This window comes from Nycticebus coucang, chromosome 3 (assembly GCF_027406575.1).
Source record: "Nycticebus coucang isolate mNycCou1 chromosome 3, mNycCou1.pri, whole genome shotgun sequence".
NCBI lineage: Eukaryota > Metazoa > Chordata > Mammalia > Primates > Lorisidae > Nycticebus > Nycticebus coucang.
This window is the reverse complement of record NC_069782.1, coordinates 100464535-100481052: the sequence shown is the minus strand read 5'-3', so window position 1 is coordinate 100481052 and position 16518 is coordinate 100464535. Positions and strand designations below refer to the sequence as shown.

The window sequence follows — 16518 nt, the reverse complement described above, 5'->3', positions numbered from 1 at the left end:
TGTGTGTATATATGTGTGACTGTGTATTTTTTTACATTCAGACATTTTCTTTTAGTAACCAAATAATCCCATTATGTAGATTTGGATATATTATTTGTTCATTTCACAGATGAAAATATAGATTGTCTTCTAATTGCTTTACCCAGAACTGGCTTTCATCTCACTTATCAATATTTTTTTCTAAATTTCATATTATAAAATAAAACTTTCAAAGTCTTTCAAGGGCATGTGTTGTTATATGTCATCAGCATAAATAGCACACCATACTATTATAAACTACATCCAGCCAAAAGAGATTTTACAAGTTCTGATCGGTAAAGTCTTTCCTAACATGTTGTCCTGACTTTATATCATTCTTTTCCAGCACACAATGAGATGCCCTGTACAGAATCACCTTGGTTCTTTCCACTCTTTAATTGTTCTAATGTGTAACATTCTGTGTCTCTTTCTCATAGGTACCCTTTTTTTAATACAAGGCACCCTTCCTTAATCATTCACTCCTTTTTTTTAATCATCCAAGCATAATTGGTGCTATGAGAAAAAAACAGTGCTTCAAATCAACATCAATTAATAATGATCATTCTATGAAATACCCAGAGGTCAGGTGTCCCAGACCATCCACACACACACACGTTAAAGGAATATCTGTTAAAGCAACTGTTAAAGGAATATCACAGAACCACTTAATTCTTTACCTTCTCATCTCTCCAAATTGTGTTGTTATTTTTGGCAATGTCATGATAAACATTGGAGTCTATTATTCAAAGAAAGAGGCGCATGCCTACTGGGTAGGTAATTCAGAGTGTCTGATATTATCACTCACACTCTCAAGTGTATTATTCTGATTCAAATCACTAACTTCTGAACAGGCTTGTCTGGTATATTTGCCTCTGATCAGAATTTATCATGTACTTAAAAAATATATAAAACATTTCAGTCGTACCATCATTTTTTAACCACCAAGTGAATAATCACTATATTTACACCTTCAGTTGGTTCAGGCTCAAATTTCACCTAAAAACTCAGCTACTGACTTCTACTTCTGGAAAGTTAGAGTAGAAATACTTTTCTCTATTCCTTCCTCTGAATACAACTAAAACTTGTGCACATTGTAGATGCCCTTAAGGAGAATCTAAAAAGAGTACAAGGCAGATTGGCTAAGAACGTGAGTACTCTGAGGAATAACACAGTGATGAGCTCCCTGGATTTTTTTCCTGTACCTCATACATTCCAGATTTGGTGCTAGAGAAACTGGGCATTTCAGATGCCAATGAGGACAGACAAAGAAACTCCCCAAGAAAATCCAGCCATCTCAAATCAGAAGACCAGGAAAGATGAAGTCCATAAAGACAATAATTTAGATAATAACCACTCTACTCCAGCCAAAACCACAGAATGAACTTTGGCCCCACCACCATTCCAACCAGCAAAGGCTAGGTACCGAGCCAGAATGTTTTGACCAAAAGGCTAAGAATAAAGCAAAGGCTACTGAAATCCCCCTCAAGCTACCAGGAGGAGGAGCCTAAACCTCTACCCTCATGCTGCTAAAAGGCACCACTTCTCATATCAACGGTATACTGTCAGAAGAGGCCTAATAAGGGGTCGGGACTTTCACTACATCCAGAAATAAGTCCACCCTATCGTGGGGTGTTAGTACAGGTCATGCAGAAAACAGTAATAAGGTATTACTAATACTATAATACACAGAACGATTCCTTTTCTCAGAAACCCAGAAACTGGATTAAGAGGCTATGACATCCCAGCTGAACATGAAACCATCACATCAAATCTGTTAGAAATATTCAACTCACACTGTTGCCATGAGCCCTACCCTAAGCATAGCACCATTTGGTCAGGAGAAAAGCCCCAGCTTCTAGGATTTCCCTGGGGAGAGTAGAAAAGAAAGATGAGGTCCCTGGGCTTTTTTTCCTATACCTCATACATTCCAAATTGGATGCTGAAAAACTGGGCATTCTGACTTTTAACTCTATGATTTCTGTTTGAAACTTTTAAATATTTTTAAACAAGCTGATTTTTATGGGAACTGAGACAGTGCTTCTGTCTCCCCTGTGTTAGAGCTCTGACAGTACCCCATAGCATCTAGTCTAGTGGGGGATTTTTGAGAACAAAAAATGGCTTTGAACTAGCAAGATGGCTGATACCATAGACCCACCCCTTGGTTCAGCACAGAGTAAACCATGAACAAAGGTGAACAATGAAAAACAATCAAAAAGCCCTATAACTCCTACCTGCTTCTTGGAGAAGAAAAGTATGCAACAATATATTCAATGTTCTTATTTTTCTGAGGCTGTTTGAGACACTGCCTCCTGTCCTGCCATCTCAGAGTGCTGATGGAGCTAACTTCACTGTAGTGACCTGTGGGCTTTTAAGAAACATTCTGATGGAATTTAAAATAGTACATCCATGTTGCAAAATAGAATTTTAGGGCTATTTCTTAAAATCTAAACATCATATAGCATATGACCGAGGAATCCCATTTCTGGACATTTATCCTAGAAATAAAAACTTATATTCACACAAAAACCTATACACAATTGCACCATTGTTTATAGAAGCATTACTTGTATTACTTTCAGCCTGAAAACAAATGTCTTCCAAAAGTCAAATGGTTTAACAGTGATCCATCCACACCATGAAATACTACTCAGCAATAAAAAAGAAGGAACTACCAATACATACAACAACTTGGAAGGTCTCTAGAGCATTATGCTGAGTGAAAAAACCCAATCTCAAAAGGTCATACACTGTGTGATTCCATTTATAAAACATTCTGGAATGACAAAATTGTAGAAATGAAGAGTAGAATAGTATTTGCTGGAGGTTCAGGATGGCACAGGGTCAGGGAGGAAAGATGGGAAGGAATAAGTGTAACTATAAACTGGTAGCAGAAGGAAGTTATTTGTAGCAACGAAATATTTCACTATCATTTGTGCAATGGTGGTTTCAAGAATCAAGACAAGTGATGGAACTATATACATAATTTATGTCAATATGTCAATTTCCTGGTTTTGATATCTTACTATAGTTACATAAAACGCAACAAATGTGAGAAACTGAGCACGATGTATAGAACCTCCAACGTATGGAACCTCTCTTTACTAGCTTTACAACATCCTTTGAAAATATTATATTTCAAAATAAAGTTTATTTTTTTAATTTTAGTTTCTAATCATTGAAAGACATTTCTGGGTAATTGTAATAACCCAGAAGTGAGAAAATACACAGAGGCTTTCCCATAAAGCATGAACAGCAATTGTCAAGTAGATTCAGTTAACTTTACTTTTACAAACTTCTAGATTTTCTTTAAAAAGTCAGAAACTAAGTAAAATGAGCAACCAATGCTTCTCAAGGAGTTGTAAAAGTAGAAAGAGTTTCTGTTTCTACAAAAGACAACATAATTATCACAAATAGTGATTATCATATTTCTGCTATGTACCAAACAAAAAAAATTATTTTTTCTCTACCCAGTTGTAAGCCAACTGCCATACTTACAGTACTGCCAATTTTTTAATTTTCTTTGCATATTCATTTTTTTCTGAGCCCTTGCTACTACATTTAAAGTGCCAAAGAGTAAGGGAGACTTAGTAAACACAAGAGGCTAAATGAGTGTTTGCCTGAGACTATTCTATAGCATAAACTGTGTAATCACTCAGTATTCAATGGTTCTGATTCAATACAACTGAAGAGAGTAGATAGATGATCTTCATGACATTGTAGAAATATGAATTGTAGGTCACCTGGAAAAGTTTCGAAGTCTCTTCTTTTTTTTTATTTCCAGGTAATTTGAGGGTATGAAGAAATAGGTTACAATGTTTGCATTTGGTACATAGAGTCCCTCTTATAATTGCATCCTGCCTGCAAGAGGTATGCCTTATACCCAAACATTGTGCCCAGTAAGTGGGAGCACATCCATGGGCCTCCCTCTTCCCCTCGCCTCTCCTTGGTTCCCCTTCCTCCACCTAGAATTGATTTGAGTTTTTCTGTTATGTGAATGTGTATTAGATCAACTACTCGCTTCAGATTAGTATTGAATACATCAGATACTTGCTTCTCTACTCTTGCAATACTATAGTAAGAAGAATGCATTTTAACTCCATCCAGGTTAGTACAAAAGATGTAAAGTCTCCACATTTTTATGGCTTAATAGTATTCCATGGTACACATATAACAAAGCTTATTAATCAATTCCTGGGTTGTTGGGCATTTATATTGTTTCTACCTTTTGGGGATTATAAATTGAGCTTCCATAAATAAACTAGTGCAAATGCTCTTATGATAAAAGGATTTGAAGAGAAAGAAGTCTGGAGACTCCTCAAATAAATCAAATTAGACCTCCCATTTGATCCTGAAACCCCATTACTAGGCATCTGCCCAGAAGAAAAAAAATATTTCTTTCACATCGACAGCGTAAAAATGCTTCCTCCACTCCACATCCACACCAGCAACTGCAACTTTGGGATTTTGTAATCTGAGCTATTCTCACCAGGGTTAGGTGATATCTCAGGGTGGTTTTGATTTGCATTTCTCTAATGAGCATTTTTTCATATGTTTGTTAGCCATTCTTCTGTCTTCCTCGGAGAAGGTTCTGCTCATGTCTCTTGTCCAGTGGTAGACGGGATTGTTTGCTCTTTTTTTGTTGATTGGGTTCTCTGTGGATTCTAGTTATCAACCCTTTGTCAGATGCATACCATGCAAATATTTTTTTCTCATTCTGAAGACTGACTTTTCCTTCACTTGTGTCCTTAGCTGGGAATAAACTTTTCATCTTAATTAAATCTCATTAATTTTTGTTGTTGTGATTGCCACTGAAATCTTTATTATAAAGTCTTTCCCCAGTAGGATATCAAGAATTTTTCCCATACTTTCTTCTAAGATATTTATTGTTTCATGTCTTAGATTTAAATCTTTTATCCATCTTGAGTCAATTATTGCAAGTGGTGAAAGGTGTGGGTCCAGTTTCCATCTTTTTCATGTGGTTATCCAGTTCTCTCAACATCTTTTGTTGAATAGGGATTCTGTTCCTCATTATGTGCTTTTGTTTGGTTTGTTGAAGTTCAGATGGCCTGCAGGGACTGATTCTGTCTCTTGTTTTTCTATTCTGTTCCATATGTCTATATCTCTGTTTTTTGCCAATAACATGCTGTTTTGGTCACTGTGGACTTATAACCTGAAGTCTGGTAGAATGACGCCCCCCCCCGGCCTTGTTTTCATTACTAAAAATTGCCTTTGTTATATAGGTTTTTTTGTGGTTTCATACGAAACAAAATACTATTATTTATACTTCTTCAAAGTATGAGGCTGGTATTTTAATGGGGGATAGAATTGAATCTGTAGATTGCTTTGGGAAGTATAGACATTTTTAAAATGTTGATTATTCCAAGTCAAGAGCATTATATGTTCTTTCATTCATTAATGTCTTCTACTATTTCTTGTCTTAGGGATTCATAATTTGTTTTGGAGAGGTCCTTCACTTCTTTTGTTAGGTATATTCCTAAGTATTTCATTTTCTTTGAAGCTACTGTGAAGGGAATTGTGTCCTTAATTAGCTTCTTAACTTAGCTGTTATTGGCATATACAAAGGCTACGGATTTGTGGACATTGATTTTATACCCTGAGACATCACTGTAGTTCTTGATCACTTCCAGAAGTTTTGTGATTAAGTCTCTGGGGTTTTCTAAGTATACGATCATATCGTTAGCAAAGAGCAAGAGTTTTACCTCCTCTGCTCCCATGTGGATACCCTTAATATCCTTCTCTTGCCTGATTACATTGGCTGGAATTTCCAAAAGTATGTTGAATAGTAGTGGCAATAGTGGACATCTGAATACAGTTCTAAGTGGAAAAGCTTTCAGTTTTACCCCATTCAGTATGATATTAGCTGTGAGTTTGTCGTGGTTTCAGTCAACTTAAGAAATACGCCACCTATGCTTATTTTCTTGAGTGTTCTTGTTAGAAAAGGATGCTAAATTTTGTCATATGATTTGAGGGGGTCTTTGTTTTTGTTTCTACTTATATGGTGAATTACGTTAATAATTTTCATATGTTAAATCAGGCTTGCATCACTCGGATGAACCCTACTTGAGTGTGCTGTATAATTTTTTTAATCTGTAGGTTTAATCAATTAGATAAGATTTTATTGAGTATTTTTGGATCAATATTCATTAGTGAAATTGACCTGTAGTTCTTTTTAGGTTGGTTTTTTTGTGCTTTTGCAATCAGGGACATGTTTTCTTCATAGAACATTTTGGGGAAGTTTCCTTCCTTCTCAATGTTTTGAAATAGTTCTGCAGTACAGGTAAAAACTCTTCTTTGAAGGTTTGATAGAATTGTGGTGTGAAGCCATCTGACCCAGGGATTTTGTTGTTGTTGCTGTAAGCTTTTTTATTCAATCTCAGTGCTTTATATTGGTCTGTTTTTGTGAAAGTCCATTGTTTTGTTTTATCCTAGCCTTGAAGGACAAAACAAGACTCAAAAGCAAACTAGCTGGAAAAGAAATCAAGGAAGCAATCCATTCATAATTGCTACAAAAATAATAAAATATCTAGGAATAAATTTTACCAGGGAAGTAAAAAATCTCTACAATGAAAACTATAAAACCTCAATTAAAAAAAATGAAGAGTATAGAAAAAATGGCAAGATACTCCATGTTCATGAATTTAAAAAAATTAATATTGTTAAGATGATCATACTAGCAAAAGCAATCTACAGATTCACTGCAACCTCTATCAAAATATCAATAGTATTCTTCACAGAAATTAAAAAAAAATTAACACAGAACCACAAAAACAAAAACAAATAGCCAAAGCAATACTCAACAAAAAGAACAAAGGTGGAGGCATTATACCACCTGACTTCAAACTATATTAGAATGCAATAGAAACCAAAACACCCTGGCACTGGCATAAAAAGTGACATATAGATCAATGGAATAGAATAGACAACCCAGAAATATATCTACATATTTACATCCAACAGGTTTTTGACAAAAGCAACAATAACACACAGTGGGGAAAAGATACCTTCTCTAAAAAAGATATCTATATGCAAAAGAATGAAACTAGACCCCTAGCTCTCACCTTATACAAAAATAAACTCAAAATTGATTAAATGTAAGACTGCAAACTATAAAAATAACAGAAGAAAACATGGCATAAATGCTTCAGAACATTTATCTGGGCAAAGATGTTTTTATATAGTACTATAAAACCACAGGCAAAAAATCAAAAATAAATAAATAGAGCTATATCAAACTAAAATGTTCTTCTCTAGATAGGTAAATAATCAAGAGAGCAAAGAGACAACCTGTAGAATGTAAGAAAATATCTACAAACTATTCATTCAACAAATGACTAATATCTAGAATATACAAGGACCTTGAGCAACTGCACAGCAAAATATGGACATATATGTACATATATATTTATCTAGGCAAAGATTTTTTGTATAGTACTATAAAGCATAGGCAACAAAAACAAAAATAGATAAATGGAGCTATATCAAACTAAAAATTCTGCAGAAGAAAGAAAAATAATCAAGAGAGCAAACAGACAACCTGTAAAACAGTATGGAGGTTTCTCAAAACACTAAAAGTAGAACTACCATATGATCCAGAAATTCCACTCTTGGGTATTTATCCAAAGCAATTCAGTGTATCTAAGAGATATATGCACCACCATGCTTACTGTAACTCTATTCACAGTCATCAAGATATGGAATCCACCTAAATACCCATTAAGAGAAGAACAGATACACACAAGGAAATACTATTCCACAATAAAAGAGAATGAAATTCTGTCATTTGAGGCAACATAGATGAACATAGAGGACATTATGTTACATGAATTAAGTCAAGCACAGACAGACAAATACTGCATGTCCTCACTCATATGTGGGAGCTAAAAACAAATTAGGGTCATAGAAGTAGAAATACAGTTATCAGAGATTAGAAAAGGTACAGGGGAAAGGAAGATAGAGAATGATTAGTTGATGAATACAAAAATACAATTAGATAGGAATAAGTTCTAATGTTCAATAGCACCATGGGACAAATAACAGTAATTTATCATGTGTGATCAAAAAAGTTGGAAGAGATGATTTTGAATGCTCCCAATACAAAGATACAGCAAATATTTGAGGTAATGGATATACTAATTACACTTATTTGATCATTACACATTGTATATATGTTTTGAAATATCACTCGTGCTTGATAAATATGTACAATTATTATGTGTCAACTAAAAATAAGGAAAAAAACCTCCCAATCAATCTTTTCTGACATAGACATAGGAAGGCTCAGTTGAATCAATGCAGATTCTCTGCAGATGTAAAAGAGAATTTTTTATTTTATTCCCCAATAAAAGACAGTTTTGCAGGGGTACTTCTTTTTGCTGACTTTCCTACAGCCATATGTCAACAACACATATTTTGAGGTAAAATATTTTCATTACCTTCAAAATCACTACTTAACAGTCATCCAGGTAATGAAAAAAACTTTAGTAGAATAAGAATAGACCTCAGTAATACAGTAATACAGCTCAGGAAAATAGTAGATGAAACAATAAAACAGTCTTATATTCAGAAAAATTCACATACTTAAATATCTGCTTAATATCTAGTCCTTAAATAAGACACAGAAAAAAAAAAAGAAAAAGAAAACCCATTTTTGCCCATTTAACCATATCCCCACTACTTATTATTTCTCTTAATTCCCTTGTTGTTGAAATATAATTTCCAATATTTCAGCTTCCATGTATGAATCCAGCTTCCTTCATTTGTACAAATCCTTTATATCTTTGTAGATTTTGATCTCATCCTCTAATCTAAGCTCAATTGATATCTCTGATTTTGGCATATCCATTCTTGTAGAGATCTATATAGGAGATTGTTTATTTCTCTTCAGTTAGCTAAGATTGTAAAATCCATACATCTGTGAAATGAAAATATAATCTCCAACATAATCATCCAAAAACTAACATGTAGCATAATGAATATAAAAGTATAAAGCATACATTATAGTATCCCTGAGCTGATAATGACAAATCTAATATCGAGAGAGAAAGAGAGAGAGAAGAAAATAGGCTTGGAAGCTCTCATTACATTTTGAAAATTTTAATTCTGTCTCTAGTGTTCAAAGTCACTGCATTTATATCTTCCAAACTGCTCTACCTTATCATTATGGTAAATAAACATAAATTAACCCTTGAAATTATTACCAAAATCAATTTTTAAGAGAGGGATGGTGGTCCTATATGGAAGAAAAATTCTTTGCAGACTCCATTAAATCTTCAGAATTTCCCCACACAGGTAATTCATCAAAATGACTCAAGACACAAATTAAATAGGTATGTGAATAACAAAAGATCATGTATTTGACTATTTATTCACTCAACAAATAATACAATGAGAGCCAATAATGCACTTTCACTAAGATAACAAGAGAAGAAACAAGTGGGCAGATGAAAGGTCCAGAAATGCAATTTAGTCCCTGCATGAAGCTCAGACCTGATTTGTTTACTCTAGGAGCACTGTCTCTGACTCAATTCTGGCATTACTTTAGCAGTAAAGTAGAGTAGGAAAAATTATCTGATGATACTTTACTACTTCACTGATAATTTACACAGCAGCTGAAGACCCTACCTAGCAAAATACCCAATACTTGACAACAATAGTATGATTTCAACTGACCTCCAGGAAAATATTCAGTCTGCTATCTTAGAACTCAAGCATAATGGCTGCTTACCTGCAACTCTGTTTTCATCAATTATAGAAAGAGTACCACATAAAAATAATTGATTTCCCTAAGACCATTCTTTCTTCAAAGGGCCTTCTTGTCATGCTTTGCCCACTAAAAAATTCCTTAATTATGATGTGCATAAGAGAAAATGGACTTGATCTAACCAATCATGGAGGTATACATATTCAACAGAAATATCTTAGATGCATGAGGTCTGATAATTAAGTTTCCAAACTCATTGTAGAAAAAGTGCTACATACCTCATTGCTGACTATCACTACAATCACCTTTAAAGTACTCCCCTTGGGAAACTATGCACCAATGCCAGTCTAGTCTACCTTTCAAAGCAGTTTTGGAGCTCTTTTTCTATAATTACTATTAGAGCTATCATAATACCTCACACAAAAATATACAACAACAATAATGAATGCCACTCAGCAAGATGCCACCACATATCAACATAAACACAGCTGTGAGAAGCTGATATATCAAGGTTATAACATACAAAGTTGTTTATACAGTGTTGCTAATGTAAGTAGACAGTGGCAAATTCACAAACAATTGTCAGACCTCTTACTACTCTGGTGGTCATTCCAGAAAATGAGTTCTACAATTGCTTTGAAGGGTGGATTAAGCACTGCATCAGTACATAGCTTCCCAAGGGGAATACTTTGAAGATGACTTTGGTGATAGTCAGCAATGAGGTATGTACTAGTTTTCATAGGATGAGTTTGTGAACTTAATTGTCAGACCTCATATATACTCCTAAAAAAACAAAAGCTAGATTTTCCCTAATCCTGATTGTCTTCTGCAGAGTGTTTTAAATAAATTTCAAATGTAGTGACTAATGAAGAAATTGTTTCTGAATGTTTACATTGACTTATACATTGCAAAATAGACATTTTATAACAGGCAGTCCATCATATAAATTTAGTAGATGCTTAAAACTCATTTAAATTAATGTCAGAGAAGCTGTTTCTCCATTACATGGCATATCCAAAATGCAATCATTTCATTCATTGTTTTATTCAAAAATACAATTCAGCTTTTTATAAATGCCAAGCTTTGTGCTTGGGACTTGGGATAAAGCAGTAAATAAAACAAACATGTGATTTGCCTCCATAAGCTTAAAGTGTGTGAGGGATGCTGACTATAATGGATTTGGAATCCAAGGATTGAAAATGACTCCACAGAACAGACTGGAAATACCAGTATTAGTTTATGTGATAAGCTCCTAAGAGATGTCCTCATCCAGATTCCTGGAACCCATATATGTTACCTTATGTAACAAAAGGGAGACTTGGTAAATATAATTAAGTTTAAGGGCCTTGAGATGGTACTAGGATAATCTGAGTGGGCCCTATCTCATACAGGAGCCCTAAAAAGCAGAGTAAATTTCGCAGATATGGTCATAGAAAGGGATGTTAGGCTGGAAGCAGGGTTGGAGAAATGTAACCTCATTGGCTTGGAAGGAGGAAGAGGACCACCCATGAGCCAAGGAACGAAGGTAGCCTCCAGATGCTAGAAAAGGCAAGAAAATGGATTCTTCCCTAGATACACCAGAATATAATGCACCCCTCTACCACTTTGATTTTTAACCCAGCCATATCCATGTCAGACTTCTGATGTACTGAGCTGAAAAATAAAAATTTGTATGACTATAGACACTAAGTTTGTGGCAATTTGTTACAGCAGCAATTGAAATCTAATTAGGCATATATGAGTGTGTGTGTATATATATATATATACATACACATAGAAATTTAAACATTGATATATATATATATACACACACACATATGCATTTAAATGAAAATATATATTAGGGCAAACATATATAATCATTAATAGTGTTAACTGATTGTCTATTTTGTCTTTTTTACCATCTGGTCTAATTTCTTACTAATTTCTTCCTATTATGAAAAGACATTGAATATTTGAATATAGAGATTTAATTAATATGTACAAAAGTTAATTGATTATCTATTTTGTCTTTTTTACCATCTGGTCTCATTTCTTACTAATTTCTTCCTAATGTGAAAAGACATTGAATATTTGAATATAGAGATTTAATTAATATGTACAAAAGCAAATTATGTAATTAAAACATGTGAAATAATACCTTGACATTTTTATTTTAAATAATCAAGACTTGATGATCTGCTTAAGGAAGAAAAGTTATTTAGATTCAAACTGGTAATGTAGACTGAGCCTGAGATAAACATAAACTACTTTCATCTCCCACTGCTGAATTGCTCTGCCATCAACAGAATTCCAAAATTTTCAGCCAAGTCTTGAAACCATATTTACTTTGGAGACCCCCAGATTTTGATGAGTATTTCTCATATCTTAAGGTGTTGTGGTCACCTTTATTGTGTGTGAATTATTATCAAACTTTTACTCTGTCAACATACCTCAAATGCAAAAGCTACTGATTGATCTGAAAAACAAACTAGGCCCACTGAAAGAGATGCAGTGTTTGCTAAAATGGCAACGTGAGAACTTCAGAGCTATGCCCAAGTCCTTGAGCAAACTCTGAGCCAGGTTTAGTTCTGCTAGTTCAAGAAAAGTGCATCATCTTTCATAAAAACTGATGAAACAGCTTTAGAGAAATATCATTTGTGATGTAAACCTAGAGTAAAAGTAAACCACCTGAGGATGAGTTCGGATAATACACTCTACTATTCCCAAATTGGCTCCTGCCACTTAATTCCAATATTCATTGGCTCAGTTAGATTTGATCAGTTACTAACATTAGGTCTAAAATTCTTCCCTTTTGTATGAAAAGGTACTATGATTACATTGTTTTTAAAGTATTTTTTCACAATACTATATGCTCATGTTTTTATTATTAATAGAATATACTTATCAATAGAACAGTATAACATGTGCACGTATACAAATGGGTTTCTGGGGTGGCACCTGTGGCTCAAGGAGTAGGGTGCCAGTCCCATATGCCAGAGGTGGTGGGTTCGAACCCAGCCCTGGCCAAAAAAACAAAAAAACAAATGGGTTTCTGATTATGCAGACCACCACGGCATAACTGTAGCTGCTCCTGCTCTGACCTTACACCAACACCAAGGCAGATCACCAACATTATCACATCCTTACACAATAAGTTTTTTTATTCTTCGGGAAAAAAAAGAATGCCTTCCCCAAGAAGTTTTAACTTTATACCCTAGGAGAACAAGTTAAATAAATATACTAAGATCACCCAAAGAACAAACTTCTTCACCTCTATGTTCTTCTTTTCCTCTATTCCCATTCTCACCAATAACCATCATCTCTCTTTTTCTCTAATTTATATAAATATAATAAACAAATATGAATTAATTGCTCCAAGTGCATGGTCATTTGAATTTTAAAAACCAAGAAGAAATATTCATTACGTTGAATTTACCCGTATCCAAATAATAATGACTAAGCACCTGCTATCTGAGAGGCTTTATGCTAAAGGGCAGGGACACATCCCCCACTCTCCCAGAGTTCTTGCTTAGTGGGGAAGGCAGACAAACACACACTGGAATGGCAATGGGGAGAAAAGCTACGAAGGAGAACGTGCCAGGAGGGAGAGGACTTTTGGGGGATATTTGCGCTTCTTTGCCAGAAGAGGGAAAGTAGCAGGTGGAGCAAAGAAGAAGAAAACAGCCTCCATCAAGCATGACTTGTACTACAATTTAATCAATTAAATAATTGTGAATCTTTTGAATTCGCGCAAAAGGCTACTCTGAAAGACAAATAAAAATTAAGATAATTATTTAGATAAGCTAAAAAATAAAACCACTTACCTTATTTCTCAATTATAAAAGAAAGTCTCCATTTCACCCTTCTAACACAGAACTTACCTGGTTTTCAAACCAATATAACTAATAGAAGTTTTAGTAACATAGGTTTTATGCACTTGACAATAGGCCTTGAAACTGTCATCAGGTTATTTTTTTAATTAACTCATAACTGTATAAATTAATGCATTTATGTGGTACAATGTGCTGATTGTATGTACAATTTGGAATGCTTACACCAAACTGGTTAATATAGACTTTACCTCACTTACTTAATTATTGTGTTATGTCATAAGGTTAAACTATTGTTTAAAAAAAGAGCAGCAGGAAACAGAAAAATAATATATATTTTTCAATGGATTACTTAGCATATTTGATACCTGGACTAGATACTTTTTAAACACCCTCTCACTATGACAAAATTACTTTTCAGTGCTAATCAATAATAATCATCATTTTCTCAATATGTTCCTTAAAGCAATGAATGATTTATAAAAGAAAGATAAATTTCAAAGTTATTACTCAAATTTAATACTATATATCAAGTATAAAATAAATTTGCATTTGCCTAACAAAATATTACCCCTGTAGTTCACAATGTTTCACTGTTATAATATTTAAACTCAAATAAAAACTATCAATGAACACATAAATAATAGAACTGAAGTAACTCAATTTCTGTTCTGTCTTCATAATCATTGTTACTTTTTATTTTGAATCTACTGTATTCATAAAGAATACAATGTTTATTAAAGGATAATCTTAAAAACATACTAATTTGAATCATATGTATTATTAAAACTCCACAATAACCACACTTGTTAGAACTTAAAAAAAACAAATTGTGTTAAAAGCATTAGTTTATCACTGATGTTTAGAATGTAAATGCATGATAACAGTAAAAATCAGGTTAAAATTTTAGTTATTTTTATTATTATTTATACATTTCTAAAGAAACTGCACATTTTTAATGATTGCACCCAGGGCAAATGCTCCCATCACTTCACCCCTGGTAAGGATAGTTTTAAACTAAAATTGGAGAAAGCCATGAAATCATCACTATTTTTATGCAATGTGTAGGCCAGCTTCAAGGACTGCACTTAGGTCCCATGCTCAGAAAGGGATTCCATGCATGGGTTTCAATTCTCTGCTATTGCACTCTTGAAATTTTAAATAATATCACCTTTAATTTGTATAGTCCAACGGGGCAATGAAGCACACATCTAGGTTCATATGCAGTCCTGTCTCTAAGTGACTTTCTGAGCCGCTTCTTCTCCTGTCCACCAATTAGTGTCATCTCCACTCCTGGTGTGGACCTCAGCACACCCCAGGGTGTGTTAAGGTTACCAAGTAGGGCCACAGATATATTCAGGGATCCCTACTCACTCAACAAATTCCTCTGTGCTATAGGAAGCTTAACATTAAATATCAAATAAAAATACCCTCTCACAGGTAGGAGAGACTATATGTAAGAAAGGAAAAGCTTTTATTCCCTGCTTTTTGAAAAGATGTCTAACATTTCATTTTGCACTATGCCCCACAAATTATTAGCCATCGATACTTACGTGCGTGGGTGAGTGTGCACGCACACACATATAGAGAGAGAGATGATACAGATATAGATATACAGATATATATCTGTGTGTATCTACAAAGACTAGGATAACTTTATACTTTAGATAAGGTGAATTTATAATGTCTAGATAAAATAGATATATAACTTTACTATATTTTATCTATAAACATAATAATAATAGTTTTAACAGAATACAGATCAGAGGAGAAAGCCTTTAAATAGAACATTATTTTCTGAGATTCTTGTGACTGATGAATTACCTTGAAAAAATCTTTAAGAATGTATTATATGCTGAAAAAGGGGATATGTTTACTTCAGACATTCTAATAGGACACGACATTGCTAATATGTTATGATTAATGAAATAACCTTGACAAATTTGATTTCTTGACAGGCAAGATATTTTTGGTCAGGAGCCAGAGTCATCAAATATTAAGGATATTAAGATATATGAAATGTGTTGAAGGATCCTCAAAACTCACCAACTAATTTTAGTACATTTCAATTATACTTATACTGAATAAAGTATAAAGTACTTATACTGAACAATCTCAAATCTACAATTTTACAACCCAAAAAGCAATACAGTCTGTAACTAATAATTCTCAAAACATGCCTTTGAAAATCTGGAATTATTCCACTTATAATAACATAGATGAACAAAATATTCCTATTGTAACTTTTTTATTTTACCTCTATTATTTAAGAAATCATAATGAGGGACACACCTGTAGCTCAGTGGGTAGGATGCTGGCCATATACACTGAGGCTGGCAGGTTCAAACCCAGCCCCAAACTGCTAAACAACAATGACAGCTACAACAAAAAAAATAGTCGGGCGTTGTGGCAGGCGCCTGTAGTCCCAGCTACTTGGGAGGCTGAGACAAGAAGGATCACTTGACCCCAAGAGTTTGAGGTTGCTGTGGGCTCTGATGCCACGGCATCTACCCAGGGTGGCAGCTTGAGACTCTATCTCAAAAAAGAAAAACGTCTTCATAATCAATGTATAGTTGATAATAGCTTCAAGATTTTCTTCTTCATTTTATAAATGGCATTAAGATTCAAGGGGAACAATAGTTATAGATGTTCCATACACGGAGATTAGATATAGAGAGATATAGATATGGACATCTGCATAGATAAAATGAAACAAAAGGACCTTTAAACAAGTATTTTTTACTCTAAATTTAGACAGCATTTCTAATATTTCTGAGCAATAACTAAATCTGCAAAAAAAAAAAAAAACTATGACACTATGTCACATTTCAAAAAGGTTAAGAGCTATCAAAACTGTATGGGCTCCTTAACCTTCAAATACGACTCATGCTCCCTGTGGTATTGCTTTTATTCAACACCACCTGAAATAACTTCTAATGCTTTTTCATTATTCACAACTTAACCCTG

The 16518-nt window shown here is 34.0% G+C and overlaps 1 protein-coding gene across 1 annotated transcript in view; it reads right to left on the bottom strand.

The window, feature by feature from the left end:
• Nucleotides 1-16518, bottom strand: part of CTNNA3 (catenin alpha 3) — a 1739301-nt gene that overhangs the window by 1248104 nt on the left and 474679 nt on the right. The window lies entirely within an intron of this gene.